The 7,803-nt window shown below is 32.1% G+C and overlaps 1 long non-coding RNA gene across 1 annotated transcript; it reads right to left on the bottom strand.

The window, feature by feature from the left end:
• Window positions 1-4,742: 4,742 nt before the first annotated feature.
• On the bottom strand, window positions 4,743-6,781 carry LOC107609709 (uncharacterized). Its single transcript, XR_001613246.3, has 4 exons — window positions 6,430-6,781; window positions 5,439-5,776; window positions 5,175-5,221; window positions 4,743-4,862 (listed from the first exon to the last, which is right to left on the bottom strand). It is a non-coding gene; the product is annotated as an uncharacterized LOC107609709 (long non-coding RNA).
• Between the last annotated feature and the right edge of the window lie 1,022 nt (window positions 6,782-7,803).

The following is a 7,803-nucleotide window of genomic DNA, read 5'->3' as shown; positions in this document are numbered from 1 at the left end:
GTCAGTCACTAACGGAAGACAAAATGGTCCCTGAAAACTCTAACATGGGACAAAATGATCCCTGACAACTCTAACAAGGGACAAAATGATCCCTGACCCCTTTATTCAAAAACAACACTGTTCTTCCCCAATTTTTATCATATCTCGCATAACTCTAACATTCATACTCTCCTTCTTCACCTTCACAGTCTACTTTTCCATCTTTTCCTTCCTCCTCTTTACCTCCAAAATTAAGCCATGGTGTAATTGTCACACGTGTCGCACCTACCTCAACATGTCATGGACCACACACTTCTTAAATCTTTGTGACTAGTACATCCACATCCTCTGCACTCTACCCACCAAAAGTATCTACTTCCACGTCTTTGATAATATCACCTCCAACCCCGATAACGTCCACGATATCCTCAAGACCAAGTTCCACAACTACTCCAAGGGCACGCCTTTCTCCACTCTCTGGCAAGCAATATAGATTGTTGGACATTAGGACATCATAAGATTCTCCTTCGACATCATATGCACATTCTCATTTGAAATAGACATCGAGTGCTTCATTCCTTCTTTCTCGGAGTCCAAGTTGGCAGACAGCTTCGACCTCGCATCCAAGCTATTACAACGAGCAATATTGCCATTGTCGCTCATATGGAAACTGAAGCAATTACTGAGCATTGGTTCAGAGAAGAAGATGAAGGAAGCAATCGGAGTGGTAGACAATGTGGTCATGGAGATGTTAGGGCAGAGAAGGAGGGAGATGGCAACGACAACGACGAGTCTTAACAAATCAGACTTGCTGTCTAGATTCATGGGATCCATCGAAGACGACAACTAGTTGAGAGACATAAGCATTAGTTTCCTGAGTATGAATTGGTTGAGAACAAGTTGAGGATTTTTTTTTCTTATGAACATTAAATTTATAGAGTGTGCATTGTGTAGTTTGAAGTTACAGTGTTAGACTGTTAGTGTTATACAAGATATAATGAAAATTTGGAGAGAACAGTGTCGTTTCCGAACAGACACTACAAGAAAAATCACTTTTAGCGGCTATTTATTTTGCTTTTAGCAGCAATAAAAATAGCCGCTAATACATTTACCGGCAATTAGACATTAGCCGTCTTATGCTTCGCCGCTAAAAAGTTTTATTGGTAATTATAACATTTACCGATAAAGACTTTTTAATGGCCACAAAAAGTATATAACTATTAGTGGCCATTTTCTTGGCAATTTATATGGCCACGAAAAATAATTCCAAAATTGCAATGTTATTCATTTTTAGCGGTCATTACTATTTCCGCCAAAACCCATTTTATCGAAAATTTATATGGCTACTAAAAGTAATTCTAAAATTGTAATGTTATTTACTTTTAGTTACCATTACTATTGCCGCTAAAATCTTAAGACTTGTTTTAGTTATATTATACTCGTTTGCTTAGAAATAACAAACTACTTTTTTTTTCTAGAATCTCAATTATTTATGCCAACAATTATTATTACTATGCATAATATAAATATACTGAAATTAATTACTACAAAATGGATATTTTATTAAACTCAAAATATTAATACACAAATTTCTCTTGAAAAGTAATAAATTATGTTACAAATCTAAATAATAAAAAATGCTACAAGTCTATAACTATGTTACATTAAGTTAGGCTATAAACCAATCCCAATGATAGGTTAAATATTAGTGAAAATCACGGGGTGAAAATCGATTTTAAAAGCAATCACAGGCTCAAGTTAGTGAAAATCGATTCACTATATACAAGTCAGCTAAATATTTACATCTGGAATAGGGAGATACAATGAGAATGCGAGGGGTGATGTCCAAGCCTTGTTTGTTGATACGGTTGAGCATCTCATTCTCCAATGTACGAACTTGATCCAAGATGTAAAAAACCTGATTATAGAATCAAGAACAGTTTATGCCAATTAACATTATTGAGGAATAAAATGTTAACATGAAAATAGAATTACGAATTTTATCATGTGATCTAGAGTTCTCAACTAACCTGGCCACCAGTATTAGGGTATCCCAAGACATTGTCTTGAGCAAAGTAACCACGGGGAGAAAGGATCACCACATTGAAGACCATAGGGATCCTTCCAAAGAATGTCTTCAGAGGTAGTTACAGATTATTGTCCCACCTAAGTGATAATCATTTCAGCAAAGGGAATCAAACTCGCGTCTTTTAAGATACAAGGTCATTTCATTGCTTTACCAACGGTGCCAATCATCTTTTGTTGTTAAAAAATTTGTGAATTTATTGTCAGAAATGCACAGAGCATACCTTTCCATTGTAACTATGAAGCCTTAGGAACTTCAGCAATGGCTGTATGCTCTCCTTGCCATGGAAAAGCTTAGCGGAAAGGTGGCCATTAAAGAACTCAACGCCATTCCCAATTGACTTGTTAAGTGTTGGGCGGGAAAAGGATGTGTTAAAAGGCTCAAAGTCCAACTCGAGCACAAAGTTGCCATCGGAACTACATCAACAAAAACCAAAAATATAAAATTGGTCTTTTTTAGAAACTCTTATAATTTGTAACAATAATTTTACTATGCTTGAATAATTTGATTTTTTAAAAAGTGATTAGTATTAATTTTCATAACTCAATTTTCAATTCTTTTAATAATCATCAAAATTTTTTATTATTAGTTTCCCATCAATGGACTTTTCTTAAATTTCCATAATCGATCGGTAGTATCAATCTTGAAAACTCTATCAGCTTTGATGACTGAAATTATTCATTCATAAAAGCATCTAATTGAATTATTGCCAAGTGTCTCTAGCAAGTAGCAAAATGATAGACACAGAGAACATTTAGGTACTCTTCACTTTTAATATTATTCTAATACAATATATTCTACGTACTATACAAAGGAAACTTTTTCTTGCTTTTCCTACTGAATTGATTAATAAGATAAGTGCCATGTTCTAACAATTCTTTTAAGTTCTTAGGATGTTCAACTTAAAATAATAATAAAAAGAAGTCAAATTGTTGTAGACATAGCTTAGAGATAAGGTAAGACTTAAGAGTCTTACATTTCTCTTTCATTCTATATAGAAAGAAAAAAAGCAGTGAAATACTCATAATAATAATAATAATAATAATAATAATAATAATAATAATAATAATAATAATAATAATAATAATAATAATAATAATAATTAAATTATTATTATTATTATTATTATTCATAAATAGGAAAAAACTCGGTTAACATTTTAACAGATTAAGCACAGCTAGTAATCACAGTAAATTAATTTTGTGCAACTGTTCTGCAATACATACATTGCTAAGGTATGTCCTTGTGATATCTGGTTCATTTAACTGACAGTAAAACAAATTGATGGACACAGCATCCAAGTCAAGCTAACACAAAGAAAAACATACGTATACATTGATTTATAAATCTAGGAGAAGCAATAAATACCTCTGGCTTTGTCCCTGCAATTTCATCTGGAAAGCTTAAACATTGCTGAAGGGAATTGCTGCTTAAGTTTGCTAATGGCATTATGTAGCTTTTCATAATGTAGCTATATTAAACCTACATATCCTGTAATTCATTAGAAAAGCTATATTAAACCGGATTGGAGGATTCAGAATCTGAGGTCTATAATACCATATTGAAATTTTAGAAATGAACGTAAAAATAGAAGAGGTTCTAATTGAAGAATGAAAAAGAAAGAAAACTTGCAGTGAATGTAAAATGAAATGATTCTGCAGAATATAATTGGCCTTAGTAGAATTTACATGTGTGCTATTTATATACTGCACATTAGAGAAATAAAAGGCCAAAAGTTAAAAACTAATACAAGAACCTAGAGTCAACTATTCAAGAATACAATAAAAAAAAAGTGATATAAAACTAACTCAACAAACTAATGACATTGAAATAGAATTGCTCCTTTTTACACAGATAATTTGATGTATTTAGATAAATTTGTAGATAATAAATTTAAAAGTTAATTCATTCTAGAAGTTTTCCACTATTTCACATACAATAGTACACGTTGTTCCGGATTCCTAATTGATTCTTGAACCTTAGCCAATCCACGCAAGTTGGGAATAATTTGAATGCATGTATCTTAACTCTGTGTAACTAATTAACTATAAGATGATTTGATTATATGCTTAAATTTTATATATAGTTTTAATGTTTTGTTTAATAGCTTTGGTTTGTGTATCTTAGCTTTTTTTGTCTTGAAATTTTAAATCTCCTATGGTACTGTCTTGGATATATCATAGACATAAAGATTCTTGTTTACGCAACATAAGGCTAACCTTGTAATAATAGACGATTTAAAGGAAAATTATAAAATGAGGAAGTCAATAAACAATAACCTTGCAGTGTTTGTTTATGTTCATTAGATCACCTGCAATTTCTTTTCAGTAATGTGTCTTATCTTAGCAAGATACTAACCAGCATCTTGGACTTTCTTCCTTCATAAATCATAAATAATAAAGAATCAATTATGTACAATTACGAGCTACATGATTGCATCCATTCGTATTTTTTTTCAAAGAAAGAAAAACGAGAGATTAGCTTAATATCTTGTTGCCACTTATGATATTAATTATTTTATTAACTCTATTCATATTTATTTGTGAGCTCAACCATTTCGATACATGCCAAAGTATTGAGAATACAAACAAATCATGCAAAAAAGATAGTAAAAAAAGCAGAAACAAGTTTCTTCACTTATGACATTGTTTTCAAAATAGACAGATTATTATAGAGGGAGAATAATAAGCTGCAAGTGCATTGCAAATCTAATAGTAGTACAAACCTGAAGGGCTCTCCAATGAGAATAAGCCCAAAATGAAACCCAGAAGAATGTGATATTAGGCAAAGTTAAAACCTACAATGTACAATTAAGAATGGTCATCAATTGAAGCCAAGATAGATATTAAAGAGCAAACACAAGTCCATCGAGCACATACATACCATTAGTGTAGAGGAAAATAGAATCAATGAAACTGTAGCATATAAGTATTTTCAGTGGATAATTATTCTCCTATAAATGAGACAATAGTTCATATGACAATGAAGATTTAAATACATAATTAAATTGGAAGCTACACTAACAGATTCCATATTAAATTATTGTTCCAACACCATCAACTTTTGCTGATTTGTTTTTTTTTTAAACAAGTGTTAGAGGGAGAATTACCTCAGAGCAATATGTCCTAATCTTCGGCGAACAATTGTGCATTCAGACTGCAATAACATTGTAATTGTCATATATCAGGGAAGGTTTCTAAGCAACTCTTTAAAGGCTCAGACACAAGAATCAAACTCAACATTGCCATACATATCAACCGCATAATAAATATATATCGAACTATCGAAGGCGAATCTACTATTAAGAGTAGTAAACTACTAAACTATTCCAAAACCAAGCAAGTATGCATCAAAACAAGGCTGCGGCACCAACCTTGAAGGGTAAATGACTTCGACGCTAGTGACTTCATTCGATATAGATTTCAAAAATATCTCTGAGGGCTCAACCTGTGACAAAAGCCATAACCCCAACCTGCAACAACTCAATCACATTTGAGCATATTATGCATAGTGTAATCAACACTTTTAAAAGACTATTATTCAAAACCAACAATGTAACAAACTAAGAAGCAAACTATCATTTGGCTATTTTTTTTCAAATCCCCTTCCAAACCCAAAACTCAAAGCAAGTTCTTTTGTTTCTCTTTTCTTTCCCATTCGTTGAAGCTGATTTGCTGTGTGAAGAAGAAGCCCCAATCCTAAGAAACCCTCCTACAAACAAAAATTAACGGCAAAAAAAAGAAACAATTTTTGCTTAATTTCTTCACTTATGACATTGTTTTCTCTGTTATATTCACTTATGTTTGATTAAACAGGTTTTAGTCTCAAAATTAACCATGAAAATTGAAAATATAATTCATAATCTTCTACTAATTGAAAATGCAGTTCATAATCTGAATCTATGAATATATTTTCTCCCAAGATAGTTATTTGAGTAATTTAAAGACAATGAAACCAATAGTGATGATATTCTAGAAACCACAGAATTAGAAAATGCAGCATCAACATCTCACTCCTTGCCAACAATTACTACTGCAAATAGACTCTCAAACATTTTAATATTATGAGCAATAATACAAACATAATCTTAATGAAACTCTACAGAAAGCATTTCAAACATTTAAACCAAAATCCAAATATAAACGGAGCAAGCAAGTAGCAACGGCACAGGCAAGCAAGCACGGAGAAGACAGAGCAAACAAAAAATTAGGATCTGAAACACTTAAACACTTAAATTTCAGCTTAATCTACCAGCTTCATTAGGATCAAGCAAGCAAACAGAGCAAAAGTAATAACAGAGAGAGAGAATCACATGCTTCTGAATATTCAAACCAAAATCGAAAAAATAAACGGAGAAGACTTACCGGCGGCGATGATCTTGTGCGTCTACATGCAAAGAACGGTGGCGGTGCAAGCGACGGAGGTGTGGTGTTGCGATAAAAGCAGCAATGGTGGCTAAAAGCCCTTGGCGACGTCTGAGATGAACAAACCATGACAGAGATGCAAATCTGAGGCGGATCGGATGGAAACGAAGTCCAAAGAGTAGGATGATGGATGGTGGCTATCGTCAATGGTTACCGTCGTGGTGGTGGTGGTCGGCGATGGCAATGGTTACACGAGTTAACCTAGGCCAGTAGCGAAATCAATCTTTCATTGATGAAGAAAAGAGAGAGCAAGAAAGTGAAGAGAAACAAGGGATGGAGAGGGTTTGGGGAAGCTCGCAGGTGAAGAAGGAAGCGGCGCGTGGTGGAAAGGGAAATTTTCTTTCTTCTCTTTTCGTGATTTCTATTTGACTAACGGATAAGATAAGAAAAAAAATGAGAATAAGAGTTTAGCGGCCATAACTACAATTGCCACTATAATAATTTAGAAAAATTAAAATTAAAAGTAAAAAGGAAGATAATTTTCTGGCAATAGTAATAATGGCCACTATAATATATAATAATAATGGCAAATATATAATTGTCGCAAAAACATAATTTAAATTAAGAAATTAGTGGCTATTATGTTATTGCCATTAAAAGTTTGTCGCTAAAACATAATTTTTTTGTAGTGAGAGGAGATCAGGGATTATTTTGTTCCCTGTTAGAGTTGTCAGGAACTATTTTGTCCTCCGTTAGAATTAACGGAGTAAAAGACATAAGTGACTAACGGAATTAATTGTTACGGACCAATCAAGTAATTAATTTTAGTTGGGAACTAAAGTGTTCAATCTGAAATTTTTTGAGAACCAAAATGGATATATACTCTTTTCTTTATCTTTATCTTTTTTATTTTATGTCAATTTTATTATGTTCGAAGATCTGAATTCCGATCCACACTTGAGGACTTCACAATGTCGTTTTGTTCCAAACTGAAAGCATTATTCCAGCCAATGTTCTTTAATTTATACTTAGCTAACTAGCTAGTTGATTAATTCACATAATGTATGTAGTATAATAGTAATAAATTTCTGTTTAGTTAAGTTGGTAACTAGTATCTCAATTTGGTACCTTAATTAATGATTTTAAATTCAAGTTTAAATAATTAAAAATATTTATAATATTTTTAAAATAATGAAACAAAGAAAAGTTATATATTTGTTTCAAATGATATTGGTATATAAACAATACCCAAAAGTAATAAATGATATTCTATATTTTTGAAATCCTTATTATTAGACAAAAATATGTTAAATGCTAATTGATTTCATTTTGTTAAAAAATAATTTTGAACTTTGAATTCAATAACTTTTTTCA

Source organism: Arachis ipaensis, chromosome B7, assembly GCF_059453495.1.
Source record: "Arachis ipaensis isolate K30076 ecotype BB chromosome B7, ASM5945349v1, whole genome shotgun sequence".
Classification (NCBI taxonomy): Eukaryota; Viridiplantae; Streptophyta; class Magnoliopsida; order Fabales; family Fabaceae; genus Arachis; species Arachis ipaensis.
Note: the sequence above shows the minus strand (reverse complement) of the source record. Positions and strands in the feature narration are given on the sequence as shown.